Source organism: Amblyomma maculatum, chromosome 11 (assembly GCF_055883805.1).
Source record: "Amblyomma maculatum isolate TAMU_Amacu chromosome 11, ASM5588380v1, whole genome shotgun sequence".
In the NCBI taxonomy this organism is placed as follows: Eukaryota; Metazoa; Arthropoda; class Arachnida; order Ixodida; family Ixodidae; genus Amblyomma; species Amblyomma maculatum.
In genome coordinates this window covers 68,851,794-68,868,660 of record NC_139354.1, presented here as the reverse complement: position 1 = coordinate 68,868,660, position 16,867 = coordinate 68,851,794, and positions in this window count along the sequence as shown.

Genomic DNA, 16,867 nt, shown 5'->3' with positions numbered 1-16,867 from the left:
GTGCACCCTTCTGCGCATTTCAGGTCTACTCTGTACTTTCTTGTAAACGCAGTCTCGTTCCACACTTTCATTTTTGAACAAGACTTGAAAACAAAACCTTAAATAGAGTCATGGGCAAACCTTGCATAAAGTGTGCCTTTTCAGCACTGCGTCGAATTCAGGTAACTCCTGTTTAAACGTTAGGTAGAAAGAAACTCCGTGCCTCGATATCAAGCCCACTCTCCTTTTGTATGCGTAACAGGCATTACGATTTACCTATTCATATCTGTGCATTTAATGGAGCGACAGAAAGCGACCGACGTGGTTTAAACCAACTTCTAGATGTCTGAAAACTCAAGTTGCACCGAAGACCGTAACTTGTGCTTACGTTAAGAGGGCGTAGCGGCGTTCGCGGGGCAGCACCGCACCGAATGTTTACTTATTTTGAAGCTCACGTAAACGCATGATCGCTGTGAGCATGGTGATGTGCTGCGCGGCGCATCAATCTTTCATTCCGGGTGCGCAATCAATAAGATTTAAGTTCTGACGCTCGGCGTCAAAATACCAATTGTAAAGTATGCAGCCATTTCATTATAGCCAAACATTTACTCTCGTTAAACGTAGAGCGAAGAACAACACAAGTTGACATAACGCACAAAGCGCAAATAGGTGGCGTAAGCTGCAAAAAGCGTTTTATTCAAAAAGTACAGTTATAGCAATATTGACCTGAGAACGAAACCAGTCGAAATTTGAACATTTAAAGTTTCGCTTCCAAAGATGCTTGTATCGGTTACGTATTCAGTGGACGTGGGAAAGTTGTTTCATTGATTATTACTGTGTGGGGCCAAAGAACCGTTCAGATCAGCTTGGTTATGAGGGAACGCTAACTCAATGTGAGAAACACGTTTTCTATGGACAATGCAGTAAATACGCATTTCACTACGCTGCGCATTCAGCCGAAAAAAAAAACGGAAACAAAAAGCAGACAGATATGTCCCTTAGCATTTTCTAGGCGTGCACTGCGTTCTTCGTTATGTGTTATGTAAGTGTAGCAGATGTTTTTTGTTGATAACTATATCGTTTTAGCTAGATTCATTCACATGTCTAAAAAAATTACAGGCGTCGCTTTCAGGTGTCATTATTTTCTGTCGTTTTCTTGTTGACAAGAAAAAAGGGAGAGGGGGAAAACCTTGCGTATGCGGCAGAATTGGGGACAATGGAAATTTCAGCGCGAATTGACGGGCGAAAACGTCCGTTATCTCGAAATGACTGTACGGAATACGCCCGACCTGTATATAAAAAAGAGATTGAAGAAGCGAACATGTGTTCACTACCAACCAGGCCACAGTCGACAAGCTTCTTCCGTTCGCGACAACACGAAGACAAGTAGTTGACAGCTAGCTGCCCGTAAAACAGAGCCGGAAATAAGTTCCTTTAACGCCACTGTCAACGTCAGCTTTTAATATTTAATGAACACCAGGTTGATGTATTGCATAGTTATCTTTATTTTTCGCGGGCTTTAGAAGCGAGAAATTGCTGGCGCGAACGTAATAAAAAAAAAAAAGGAAAAGATCTGAAAATTGCTGGTATTCGTCACTGAATGAAAGTCAGGGCCGTACTCTCAGGCTCCCCAATAGTGCTTAGATGCCTTTCATGAAAACACATGCCTGAGAGCCCATACACAATTTTCGTAGCAGCGCACTTCAATTATAAATAATATTGTCGCATCGGACACCCGGCACTGGGACACCGTGTTGCAAATGCGTACAACACCACGAAGCATAATATCACTCAGTATTCCCTGTTCTGTTTTCTCTACGTCAGGATGCCCCGCACGTTTTTAGACACAGTGTTCACCTTGTCATCTCACGACGACCTTTCTATCAGGTGATCAGGTGGTATGTCGCGCCGAGGAAGCTGGTCACCTGGCTCGCCTGCACTCTTTGTCATCACAGCTCTACTCCAAACAACGCTATGACAAGCGGCACGTTGAGGCCACATATGCGCCTGGAGATTTCGTGTGGCTTGAGCACCTTTACGCAAGCAAGGCTTGTACCAGAAGTTTTTCTTCAGGTACTGTGGCCCCTTCTTCGTGGTTAGTTGGTTCAGCGATGTAGGCTATGTGATTGCCAAAGTTACCGCCCACAATCGCCGCTCCAACACCACAAGGGGGAAACAGCGCAAGCTAAACACGGACGAAAAGGGAGGACGGGACACACACAGCGCTGACTTACAACTGAAGGTTTATTTCAGACACGTCGGTAAATATACAGTAGCATCAAGGGACGCAACAACAACCTGGTTGGGAACAGTCATCGCCATCAGAAAACATACAGGTAGACACAGATCATCCAGTTCTCGATAAGGACTGCAATTCTTTATCTATAAGGGCTATGGAGGGGTGCTGACACAATGTTCTTTAAGACGCGCAATGTTTAAAGCTTCAATAATCTCTCGCGTGGTTTTGTCACCACACCTGCTTATCACGCTCGTGCTGCCCAACTCAGGGGTGCATTTGCAATCTCGACAATGAATACCCAGATGGCCCGAGATTCGTTGCGTAACATTGTGATTGTGCTCAGACAATCTCTTGTTGAGGCATCTGCCGGTTTGGCCTACATATGCATGGCCGCAAGACAAGGGGATGGAATATAAAACACCCTGAGCACAGGAAACGAACTGGTCGCGATGATTAACTGTGCATCCTGATTGCCTACGACCCATCTGGTTAACGCGCTTGCAGAGGCTGGACAAGCGATCCGGGGCTGAAAATAAAACTTCCATTCCTACTCTTCTTCCTATTTTTCTTTAGTTATGGGAAATCCCGTGTACGTGCGATGAACCAACTAGCCCGCAACGTTTTGTTCAACTCCAGCCCCACCCAAGTAGCTCATGTGGCTCGCCTGAAGTGCAGCGTGCGTCGTCCAACCTGACATGCTCGAGGACGGCCTTCGTCTGCAAACGGGGAAATTGTCACGCGCTACACAGTGACTACAGCGAAAGAAGTGAAAGTGACTGTGTGGTTGGAAGAGGAGGCTGACGAACTGCGAACGACGTTGGCCCAGCTTTCTCTTCTGTCTCGAGTCCATTCCCTCAACCTGTGAATCTACGCATCCCATCCGTAACAATATGTAAAAAAAATAAAGCGTTCTTTCTTGGTGCCCATATTTATGTTTCTTTGCGAGAATAGAAGCAGAGGAGCGTCGCAAGGCCAACGAGGGTTGAAGCTCAGAGAATGTGAAAACTCTATTTACAATAACTAGGCAGTGTTGCTCACAGAAATCTAGCATAAGCTTCCTGTTACAATCTGTGTATCCATCCAGATCGTCGATGTGGCCGTTCATGTCCTCCAGTAGAATAATATCGGCCCAGTATCCAAAGTGGCTTATATCGTCACTGAGACAGATAACGAGATCCTTGTTTCCCTGCCTGCATTGGACCCCTGTCCCTAAATAAACTACCCCTAGCCATGTCCTTATGCCGGCAATTGTTCCTGGTACCCAGACATGTTCGTTTCAAGATGATATTATACTTAGCCAATTTGTTCCTTAGTGTATCGACATACATACCCCTCTCGCACTTCTCTCTGTTGCACCCTTCCCAAACATAGCCTTACATAAACGGTCGATCTTCTAGATCCCTGAGATGAGTCTCGCATAGAGCTCACACACCTATATTTCGTCGTCATTCAACTGCTGTTCTATTTCTAGCCATTTCACTCTCTTTCTACCCCCTTCCATGTTTATGTAGCTGATCCTAGTGTTAAATAGCTGTTTTTTTTTTTGTACTTTTCTTCCTGGACCACCTCTTTGCCATTTTGTTGGGCTCAGACTGCATTATTACGCTTCCTTCTGCTCCACTTCCAACTACCCCTGCGCCCTAAGCCCTCGCGGACCACCTATATAAGCTGCAGCCCTGCCCGCCAGGCGCCAGCCGATCTCTGCTCCCATTGTTCTGTTAAAATGAATGCCATCTCGTTGAAAAACTTTACCAAAACCTGCTCTATGCACTCTCTGTTTACATCAACCACTTCGAAACGTTTCTCCAGGCGTAAGTTTCTTGTGTGGTGATTAATTGTCACCACGTCCTTTTCAAGCTTTTCGTTTATTCCTATAATCTCCGGTACTGTGCAAACAACGATCTACGCATTGCTGTGCTATCGTCCTGATATCGTCAACTCACCGAGTTCACCTTTCCACCACTTCTGCAGCATCATCATTGAGGACATCCTTCAGCCCAACTGCTACTATCACTAATTGCGCCCTGCGGAATTTTTCCACAGACTATTATTGGTCTCTTTCAGCACTGCGTACATTGTCCTTTCTGGGACGGTTCCGACTGATATTCACCCTTTACACGCGCGCTCAGCACGCAACACCGTGCCTTAGTGCGCGCACACCCTATAGGCTCCCAAAGCATCGCTGGGCGGCGCTGCGGCTCCTGATGGGCAGCGCCATCTGTGGCAGAAAAATACACAGTGGGGCGCCGCCGGCTTGGCTCGCTGCCTTTGCGGCGTGCGCCGCGCGCTTTCTCTTGCACGAGCACGCGCCCTGACGCGCCCCCGCAGGCGCATCGCGACATGCCGCCTGCATTCCGTCTTGATTATTGGACAACCTGCCGCGTATTTCCATGGAGGAAGCGTAATTATAGGCGAGAAAACTTTTATTCACGTTTGTACTGCACAGCAGACGACAGACGGCAATGAGTAAATACTGATTGTGAATGCGTTTCCCACGTTAGCGAAAACGTAGGAAGTGTATTTCGACGTAAGTCTTCTATGTAATTATATTATTGTATATAAAATGTTTAAAAACTGCAAACGTATTATCAGTACTCTGAAATAAATAGGCTCGCTCGTTGATCATCGTTTTGGCCTGTAGCATTAGATCTGTATACGGTTTTGTTTTTATTATAACGACGTTGCTAACGCAAATCTTGCAGTAGAAGAATGAGTTATAGTCCGAAGGAGGTGTTTCTTCAAAGGCACGAACGCTAGCAGTCTCAAAAGCACACGTGTGCTGCACGCGACATAACCGGCTCGCTGGCTCGGAAGGCAGCTGTGAGATCCAAGCTTGTACTACATAGTGTTTTATTTCGGTTCTTATTAAATGGTTGTGCTTCATTTCTATTTGGTTTGCATTAACGAAACCTGTGACGCGAATAGGGTGCTCCGCGCGAGTATTGTCAATCGAGCCATAACTAGGATCGCTTTTGTATTGCACTTCCGACATATTTTCGTTATGAATAATAATAATGTTGGTTCATTTATTGGCTAATTTGCGGAAATCTGTAAAAGAGTTTCAGCTCAGCAAGGCACGTCCCCACCCCCCTCCCCTCTTTCCAAGAAAAAAAAAAAGGTCTCGTTCCTAGATATTTTCTTGGTCTTAGGGTACATTCACACAACATTGTCGATCGTGGACGTCGCACGCTGGATATCTGTTGATTTGGTTGCTTTCAGAGCACTCGCAAAGCAGGGAGAGAGCACAGAACAAAGCAAGACACGCGGGTAGCGAAGAGCTGGATATTCCTTCACCCCCTTCGCTTTGTATGCATGCTGTTAAACCACTGTACTCTTCGATGCCTCTCCAAGCCGTCTTTATCAACTGTCGACATTTCTGAGTTTATGGAGAAGGAGGAAATTAGCTCTTTTCGTTTCCACAAAGAACGCAACACTTCTTAGAACGCTGTCACGCGGTAGGAAAACAGGTCTTGTGGAAACGCTTCCAAAGGAATCTGCAAAGTTTCACACATGAGCCTCGTCTTTTGGCGCTTCGCCTACTATTGTGGCTGCCCATGACACAATGCTACTTAGTACCTCCGTTCCGCGTCAGCGGAAGCGTTTTTGTATCGCCAAATAACCGCCAGGCGCAACTCAATCGCCGCACGCGCACAGGAAGCTAGCGGAGCGTCTGCTCCGGCGACGTCCCATCGTTTCACATTTCGCCACCATGCCAGGAATACGGCGCTGCCATCGCGCGGCGAAACTTGAGCTTGGGTTCCCTATAAAGATCATGCCTCCCAGCTCCTCTACCGAGTCGAAATGCATTTCGGGCAATGTTCCAAGGCCTCTGTTGCAGCCTGTCTCCCACCACACGAGCTACATTACCAAGAACAGTTGTACACTGAATTTGGTTTCAAAATATAACCCTATTTTTTGTGGTATATAAATAAAACTACATTTAAATAAAAGGTAAATATTGCATATTTCGAATTACTAGTTAAAACGTAAACATATCAAATTAGTTACCGACTCCTGGGCCACAGAAACCCCTCAAACGAGGAAGATTTTGATTTGGGATGTTTATTAAGGGAGACTTAACTCTGTAACGGGTAGTCGTGGGAAAACGGGACTGGTACCAAACGATTTGTCATGATGAGATCTATCGGAAATGACTCGACATATATGTCAATCACGTTATCGTAATTCCTCCGCTATACGGCGCTAGACTGCGTATGCGTGAGTATATAGAGCCGTCTCCTCGATAGCTCCATTTACTTGTTAACAGGCTGTCGAATTAAATTTGATTCCATTAATTTTGCGCGAGTAAAATGGGAGAAAACCCAAACATATGTTATTATTTGTAATGTGCTTTTGATTTTTTATGCCTGGAAGGTAAAATGAAATACACTTGGAAGCAAACTGCCATCAGCAGACAAAAAAGCATTAAAGGAGGCAATAACAAGGTCAATGGTAAGAAAAAAAGAGCTAAAGGAGTCAAGTTATGAACTGAGCTTGGTCTCCATGAGGATTCTTGAAGCTCGATCATCCGTATATGTTTCAGCCAGTCAATCCATAGTTAACAAAGTTTACACGCATGTTAGTCAACAATATATATATATGTGTTTAGTTAGGTCAATTGATGATTAACAAACTTCACACAAATGGTAGTCAACAATTACGCTGTAGACTAACGGCAAATATCCATTTCGTTTACACTTGCTGACCACAGTCAGCAACCTGTGATGAAGCTGCTGACTCCACAAGTTGTCCAGTCTGTCACCTCTTTGTCAATGCTCATTTTTGTAACGGATGTGCTGCACACAGGTCAATGCATCTTTTGTGGAGTTGTAGCAAAGGACACTAGGGCTTGTTTGTTTTTTAATTCATACGAACGTTTACCTAGTCCAAATTTTTTATATAACGTGCCTTAGTCCCAGTTGTGTGTAATAAAAATGTTGTATTCTGAACCTTGCAAGATGCATTGTTTGGTGTCCATTCCCATTTCCTGTCTCCTGCTGCCCGACCAGAGAGGTCCAGGCAAGAGAGGAGTCACTGGCCCGATGCCGCAGCATACCTATAGTATAACATACGCTCCTTGACAAACGAATTGGGGCTAATTAAACCCATGTCGTGCAGTGGGGCTCACCCAGCTAAACACCCTAACGTATACATGAGCCCGACAGTCGGTTGTCATTCCGATGTGTCTACTCGACTCGACTTTCACAGGCCGATGTGAATCACCGGCACTCTGCAATAAAACGCCAATGTGAGACCCGTCACAAAGCTTTATGAATGACAGAGGCGATCGAACGTCAGTCCATGTGAATGTCTTATCAAATGGTGCAGTGATGTCAGTGTTAAGTACGTTCGATGCTCGAGAGCGGTCTGGGCAGCTTTGAACGTCTTGTAGCGAATGTGCCGAAGGAAATAATATCGCAGTACATTCTGTCTACAGTACGTGTAAGAATAAATTGTGTTTTGCGGCCGAGAAGGGTGCAGTGAAAGGCTCACCATTATACCGCAAATTTCAACGCCACCCAACCTCATTTCGCTTCGCATCCCCTTCATGCAGATTCGGCAACTTAACTACCGCACGTCTCTCCTACTCGTCATCAGTGGCCTCCACCTGAACGTACCCATAGCGCCATGCTGCCAGTGGAAGAAAATTGGCCGCGCAAAAAGTTATTGTTTCGCATCTCCACACGTAAGCAGTCAAAGCTCTACCGAATTATTCCTTACCGGGGTCATGACACCAATTTTGGAATATAAACTGCTTATTGCATCCTATTCCGGACGTACGAAGCAACTAAACGCCAAAGTTTCAGCTGCATCGGAGGTGCAGATATTTTTAGAACTAATATTTTCGTTGCGTCGTGAACAGCTTTCTGATCTGGCAACCGACGCAGCCGGTGACGACATCGGCCGACGGCGCGTCGTCCGTGCATATTCTGTGCACGAGTAGCGTCGACCGCGATTACGCGAAACGGCGGTAATGTCAGCCAAACAGCAGTCAAACCGCTTACCAAGGTTACCGCGAACTGAGCTTTTCGTTGAACACTGTTAGCGATTTCAACCTTCAGAATAGCGACATCTGTGGGCGGGATTAAAGTACACGTTGGCGCCGGGGTACGAAAGGCTCACGAGCTGACCGGCTCGAACAGCATACACATTCTACACTGAAGCATGTCTAAAAAACACAAAGTGCTGTCCGACGGCGCTTTTGTACAATCTTCGGGCAGTGCCTGACAGCGAAGCAACATAATGCATACGGCGCGGAGCTCTATACATCGAGGCACCCAAATCAATGTATATGGGTGCTGTTGGTTTAACGGTGGCATCATGATGGCATAACGATCCATGGAAGCGAAATTTTGAGCAGCACCGCAACAAATAATGGACTGTTGCATATTTGATCACGAAAATAATGAAGTGACGAAGCGCTATGAGCGATGCCCTTTGTTTTAACTCCACAAGAGCCAGCTTTATTCCAATACAAGGTTGGTGCTCCATGTTGGTGGTTTGATTCCCTGAAACCGGTTTCCCATGCTTTCCTGCTTTCTTCATTTTTCTCACTGAAGGCCGCACTGCAGCAAGGGCAAAAATAAATGCATCCTGAGCAAATGCATGAGGATGTGCTAACACCATCGGGGACTCCCATATACAAGACATCGGGAAATTGAAATGCGCTTCCCAACCAGTGCGTTTCAGTGAATTTAAAAAACAAAATGCTACATGCAAGAATTTTTAATCAACGGATGTAAGCCGATGCATAATAATAATGAAGTGAAGTTCGCAGCCACACACTTTAGCCACACTTTGAACGGAAATCACAGCAAGCAATGAAGACACCAAAAACTACGCAACAAACAGACCTCTCTACAAAGTTGGTAAGCAGGATTCACAGTTGCGCTGACCTCACAACAGACGAAGCAAAGAACAAATAAGGTGTCGGATGCCCAAAAGTCAGCGGTTGGATGGGAGTGGCCTTGCCATGAACGGTACGCCGCGGGGCAAACCACAGACAGAAACAGTCAGGAGCAATGCAGATACCAGAAATTACGCAACAAAAGTAATCTCTCCGTAAAGTTGGGAACTAGGATCGATTGGCAGCAATGCCGACCTCCGGACAGACTGTGTCAAACTCAGGGCAAAGAGCAAACAGCGAGCGAGTCGACTGCCAGAGAGTGGGCGGAAGGAAGTGAGGGTTCTTCCCATGAAAGGCATTGCCAGGGGCCAAATATACAGAGAACACTGGTACTGAAAAGGGAACCAACATTAGGGCAATATGTGAAAGTCGCTGGGAGTGAACAGACCACAATCCGCATGCATGTTTGTCATAGTAGGAAGATGGACCGAGGAAAACAAACGGAATGAGCGGGGAAGGTGGGGGGAGGGAGGGGGGGGGGGGGGGGGAGTCGCTCCACGCACAAATGAAGACAAGTCAAAAGAGGCTCCCCTTCATACGGAGCTACTAGTGGAGCTCCTCCGACGACAATCATTTTCCTAATGACGCGGTAAAGTTGAGCGGGCAATAGCCGATGTGAAAAGGTTTTTTTTTTTTTTTTTGCACTGATTGTCTCCGGTTTGGGGCCGCGAAGAACATGTATCTGACGCTGCTGTGCACATGCACTTCAATGAGCGTGTGCATTGTACGGTCATAATTTTTTAGGGCGGGAGTCAAGAAAATTCTGAACGGTGTTTTTGTCCTAAGCGTCTAGGCCGCTGTGCACTTTGTTGCACTGTTGTGCCACGTAGTTATTGGTAATGTCGTTTCTCGCTGCCCCCTTTCTCTCCTCCCCCTTTAAACCTTCATTTCCTAGCTTACTCCTCGTGTAAATGGGGAACGTGCTCGATGTTTCATGCCAACTGCGGGACAAGAAAATGAAGTTCAGTGTAAGCATTTTTGAACGCCATCGCAGCACCTAAAATAAGAGAAAGAAGAAAGAACGCGCCTCCATGAATGACTCTCATGCACCTACTTTGGACCGGCGACACCAACACTGCTCGCAAAATAAGCCAGCCTCTCTCTGCAAAGGAATTATGTCCGTAGTTGGCTCGAAGAAACAAGCCGTCTGCCAACAAGGAACTATTATTACTATACTCGAGCGGTGCGCGCTGGCGGCCGCTTGGCGCGGTCGAGCCGTCGAGCCATCGCTCCCCGGACGCGGTCGACATAGGGCTCGGAGGAAAGGAGAAAGCGGTCCGTTGAGATAGTAATTGGTTTTCGTTCACGTCGCCCGCGCCCGAGGCGAGCACCAGTGCTGGTCCGGACTCGTGGCTCTCCACCTAGGCTCCCTGCTGCTCCTTCGGGGGCGCAGTCCTGCTGGCCCATGCCAGTTTCCCGCGGACCGCAAGGTTCGTGGGCCTCGACGCATCCAGCGCCACCTGCCGCTTCTGCGGCCCTCCCTGCTGCTTCGGCAGCAACCCTGAGAACCTCATGCTCTCGGGCCTCGACGCGCCGCCCCTTACAAAAATGCATGTTGGGTGTCTATAGAAATTCGGATCAGATCTGTCAACATACGCTGTTGAAACTCTATTGATAATCATCGACATCTTTGAAGGTGCCGTGTTGACCACATGTTGAGCTCTTTTGGAATAGTGGCCCATGTGTTTCTTAAGAGCGTTTTTCGAATTCGCACCACTGAAATTTCGTTGATTTCAGGCTCAACTGCTTCAGAAACTCTGCAAGTGACGCTTTTTGATTTTCTGCTACCTTTCCACTCCTGAACAACAGAAAATAGTACACGACCATCGGTTTCCCAGGAGTAGACACGAGGTGATTTTCATAAATGCAAAAGTAGTACAGTACATCTTCTAGCTGCGATAACTCACCACATTATATGTTCTGCTCGACCAATCAACAATCCTGTCAGATCAGTGCTTGGTAATGATAAGTATAGTGAGGCTTAAAAGAACAATAAAAAAGATCTTGTTATTTTAAGCCCGATTATACATGCTCACCTAGTAACGTATACTCTGACCTGGCTAGATTGTTGATTGGTCGAGCAGAACATAGAATGTGTTGACTGATCGCAGCAAGGATATGTGCTGTATTACTTTTGCATTAATGCAAACCAGCTCGTATCTGCCCCTGGCTAACCGTTGATCATACATCATTTTCTGTCGTTCCGCAGTGAAAAGGGAACAGAGAATTAAAATGCGCGTTAATAAAAAACGAAATAAGGATTGAATCGTTGCTGAACCCATACCATGAGCTGGTTTGTTTATTCGCTTTATTTCAATTCATGCGCAAGGTATGACGCCAGGCATTTCTTTGTGTAAGATGCTGATACATCCGGGAACTCCTCGCATGCGTAAACTGAAATAAACAATGGAAATCATAATTAAGGTGTGGTATATACTAACCAAAAAAATAAAGCGAAGCGATCTGTACGCTGCCCCACGTCATAGGTCAAGAAATTGCATTTCTTGTCTAAAATGAGTTGGCACTCTTTTTCACTGCTTAGTTAGCATCGCCGCTGCCTCCAGAACTCGCCAGCATTACCCTACGGCGCAGGTACCGTATCGAAATAGTACAACACTGTGCCGAACAACCCGTCAAGAACGGTCACCATTTAAAAGAAAGAAAATGTCGCGTCCGCGGTAGTGACAAACATCGTTCTCTTTATCTCTCTCCCTTCCCCCCCCCCCCCCCCCTCTTTTCTTTTCCGACGAGGCTGGCTTGCCTGCCGGAAATTGGTCAACGAGCGATTTCTGCAAACTGGTCGCTGGCGACTCGTTTGCGTCAAACCATCCGTGACGAATCGAGTCGAGCGACCTTCGCAAGTCGCCAGTGTGAATACAGCTTTAAGAAGGCCTGACTAAAGTTAACGGACACGAGCCCCCGACCGGGCACGACAGGTCAAACGTGTTTTCTTGGTGGTGGTGGCTGGTGTGGTGAGTACTGTAGGGAGTCCATTTGACTTCTTACCAGCTTCCTTTTTCCTTTTTTGGTCTGACACGTATACACCAACCAGCTGCAGCAATCTATAGGAGCTGTTGGAGCTGCTTTCGCAATACTGCCACAGGCAAAGCGAGACCTCGGGTGGCCGCAGCTACACCGGGAAGAGGCAGCTACACCGTGAAGAGCCGTAGCTACGGCGTGAAGAGCCGTAGCTACGATCTCATCATAAAAATTCAGCCTGCTATGACATTTGAATTCACGTTACCCCTATGGCATGGGCAGGAGCTGTCAACTCGGGTCGCTCCTCTCATGTGAGATGGTGATATCAAAATGAGCCTGCCAGAACCGTTTGCATTCTCGTTACCCCTACGACAAGCAGGCACGTCGATACGGCTTGGTTGAAGCGTGACTTTATATGTGAGCTGGTAGCTCACGCTCTCGCGTCATACTCGTAAAGGATGAGCTTAAGTGCCCCTAATAATGTAGCACCTTACACTGATAGGGCGTGATAGGAAAAAAATATAGCAGGCAAAAGAAGCTTCCGCCGTTGATTTCGCAATTCAACTAGGGTTAACCAGAGCTAAACCACAACTAGTTTTATTTATTAACGCAGGGATGAAGAGGGAGGAGGGCAGGCTTAGCATCATTACCTCTCCCGTACTCCTCTGTCAACAAAAAGTCATGGTCAGCTTTGTTTACACAGTGCGACTGCTTGTAATAAGCAGAACAGTGTAGATCAAACAAATATAGAATATGTGGTTGAGAAAATGAGAAGCGTAGTTTCTTGCACACCTTGATTCTTGATTAAGGAAGAAGGGAGGTCAAGGTGAAAAAAGGTGTAGTGGGAGCTCCGGAGCTTTCTTTCGCAGCTTTTTGGCCGCGCTAAAGTGACTGCTAATGGCAATTCTCCCCTGGCCTGAACACCTGTGTAGACAACCCCGTCCAGAAACGCTTCGCCCTTCAGCTGAAAACCGAAAAAGCTCGGTGCTGAATGTGCCCATGCATTGTTCCCTACAGCGGATGCTTACTGATATTGACGACGGCGGTCCTTCTTGGCAGGTTCTACGACTCCTATTTCCACCTACCTGCAGGTGTGCGGCAACGCAAAGGCGCCATCGGCTCTATAGACATGCATGACCGAGCTCTTCCGGCTCCCCAGCTGGCCGGCAGAAAGAGGTCAGGCTTGAGGCGACGTACGGAAGAACTCTCGGCGTAGACGCATTGCCTGATAAGCGTGCGCCGAGGCATACCTATATTGACGCCCACGTTGTCAAATAAGCCGGCGCTGCTTCCTCGCTTTGAGACCACGGGATATGGTATCGGTATATGGTATATGGTATATGGGATATCGTATGGATATCGTATGGGATATGGCAGCGGTATATGGTATAGAAAGCTACACTGCGCTAGGTTTTCAAGCCGTCACCGTGTTACCGTGCCACCATGATACCCCGGCAGGAGCTGCCAACTTGAGTTTCTCGTTTCACACGGGGTTATGTCAGAATCAGCCTGCCAGGACCCCGGCATTCACATTACCACTATAGGCCTATAAGGCACGTTCATACGGCTTGGTAAAAGCGGGGCTTTATATGTGGACTGGTATCCTACGCTGCCACGTCATACCCTTAACGGCCGAGCTTAAGTGTCCCCCATATTTAGATACAATAAACGCCTTTGGCGCTTGAAAATCAATATGCAGAAGACTAAGGTGATGTTCAACAGCCTCGGGAAGGAACAGCAGTTTACATTAGGTAGCGAAATACTGGAAGTAGTAGGCGAATATGTCTACTTAGGACAGGTAGTAACCGCAGATCCGGTCATGAAAAGGAAATAACAAGAAGAATAAGATTGGGATGGAGCGCATTTGGCAAGCACTCGCAGATTATGTCTAACAGCTTACCAGTATCGCTAAAGATGAAAGTATATAACAGTTGCATCTTACCTGTACTTACCTATGGGGTTGAAACGTGGAGGCTAACCAAGAGAGTTCTACTTAAGTTGAGGACAACCCAGAGGGCTATGGAACGAAAAATGGTAGGGGTAACATTAAGGGATAGGAAGCGTGCAAAGTGGGTCAGAGAAATAACTCAAGTTACCGACATTCTAGTGGAAATTAAGAAGAAATGGACATGGACAGGACATGTAGTGCGAGGAGAGGGTAACCGATGGTCGCTTAGGGTAACAAACTGGATTCCAAGGCAAGGAAAGCGTAGCAGGGGGCGGCAGAACGTTAGGTGGGCGGAGGAGATCAAGAAGTTCGCAGGGGTCAAGTGGATGCAGCTAGCACAGAACCGGGTTAAGTGGAGAAATATGGGAGAGGCCTTCGCCCTGCAGTGGGTATAGTCAGGCTGATGATGATGAAGATGATGAAACGCCTTTACCACCACCACCTAAAACACCGGTGAAATTTGATGCGTTGAACGGAACACTGGTTGTGTTCGATGCAACGCTCGGTCGCCTGCAGACAAACTCGGTTCAGCAGCTTTGAACCCGTGTAATGTTTCATTTCGATGATAACGATACGTCCTCCAGCTGAAAAGAAATGTAGAAGAGAGTAGAAATTCCTGAAGACGCCTTTCTTTCGCGACACATGGAGTTCGCTTAGTTCCTTTTCCGCGACCGCTTTTCCGCTGTACATAACGCTCTTTTTTTTTCTTTTACCCTCATATTCTCTTTTGTTCCTAATACACCTTGAGCCACGCCGTGGTGCTTCAGTGGTTAAGGCGCTCGAATACTCCGCTCACGGACGCGGCCGGGTTTGATTTCCAGCCGCGGAGACGACCTTTCGGTGGAGGCAAACAGCAAGGCATCCATGTGCTGTTGTGCGATGTCAGTGCACGTTAAAGAACCCCAGGTGGTCTAAATTGTTCCGTAGCCCTCCACTACGTCGCCTCTCATAGTCTGAGTCGCTTTGGGGCTTTAAACACCACAAACCAAAGCGAACTTCCAATCAATGAAAGCTAATATTGTTAGCTGGTTCTGAATGTTTACCTGCGACGCAACATTGAAAAAGAGAAAATGGTGCAATTACTGCAGCACCCATTGCTATTTAAACTGCGCAAACCATTTGCAACTGGTTCAGATAAAGCATAAAACACGAGGCATATTTACGAAATCTTGTTGAAGAGGCCCGCTGCAACATTCGGATTGAAAAGGGGTGCCTGATACAATGCTTCAATCGTTTTATGCTGCAATATAGAGCTTCTTCGTTAGGCTGACTCGGCTACGGGCCGATGGCCTCTCACATTAACATTTCTTGTTTCCCCAGTATGTTCATGCAGTTTCCTCGAAATTAATTTTCCACGCATCTACATTTTAATTGTGCCTAAAATGCATATTCATGAGCAACTTTAAAAGATATTGCCGCAACGTCGGAATGCATTTCTTTCTTTCTGTGTCTTAGCGCTCACTTTTTTTCAACAGCAAAAATTTCATGCATTGCACTAAATTCTTTATCTCTTCGAGATTTCTACTGTCATTCACATTCAAACTAAATTCGCCCCGCCGGGGTGGCGCAGTGGTTAGGGCGCTCGACCACTGTGCCCAAGGACGCGGCGGCCGCTTTTCGATGGAGGCGAAAAGCTAGGCGTCCATGTGCTGTGCGATGTCAGTGCACGTTAAAGAACCCCAGGTGATCGAAATTTCCGTAATCCTCCACTACGGCGTCTCTCATAGCCTGAGTCGCTTTGGGACAATAAACCCCAAAACCAAACCAAACCAAACCTAAATTCTCTTTCAACGTTGCCACTATTATATTCACTCAGAGGGGCATATAGTGTTCTGCATGCCGGAAGCTGCAGATTTTTGCGCAGTAACTGCATACATCTATTGCAAAGATTTCTGAGTTTCTAAAGTTGCGTGTGTGTGTGTGTGTGTGCGTGTGCGTGTGTGTGTGTGTGTGTGTGTGCGTGCGTGTGCGTGTGCGTGTGTGTGTGTGTGTGTGTGTGTGTGTGTGTGTGTGTGTGTGTGTGTGTGTGTGTGTGTGTGTGTGTGTGTGTGTGTGTGTGTGTGTGTGTGTGTGTGTGTGTGTGTGTGTGTGTGTGTGTGTGTGGAAACTTTAACCTTGTGCGCGTTCATTTTTGCTTGCGTTCCGAAAAACACTCCTGATCTGCCTGCAGCTATAGTCGTCAGATTCGACAGCTGTCACGAAAATCGAATAAACCTGCATCGCGATTTCCTCTGTCACCGCCTTTCCGGTCCCTGCAGGACCCACTGGCGCAAGTGTTGAAGCCGGTGGACCGTATGTGAAATGCGCAGCGCAGCTCTCCAAGAATGTGGCCTGACGTATTAACTATGGTCGAGAAAATGAAACCGCTACAAGACGTAAGGCAAAGACGCTGCGCTTCGTGCGAAAAATAAGGCGTGAATGCATTGTTGCAATCCGTAATTATGCACCCTGGAGTTACCATGCAATGCGTGCAGGAACCGCGGTACGTTAAAGCCTTTGTTTCATCATTTTCTTTATTTACCGCGTGTTCACAGCAAATGCATAGCCAGGGACGACGTGTAAACACGTCGAGCTGTTTAGAGCTGTTGCCTCTTGCGCTGATTTTTCACAAATCATTACATACAGCTTATGCTAAAAAATTACGATACATGTAGTCGATTTTTTTTTTATCTGTAAGAAAAAGAACCGATTTGCGCATTTAAATATTACCCTCCTGTACAGCACACTCGCTCTGTCAGACGCAAACTTGTTGACACATGCAGCCTTTGCCAAACGTGCACAGCACAGCAAGTCTGCTTCTCAGCCGTGTAATGGC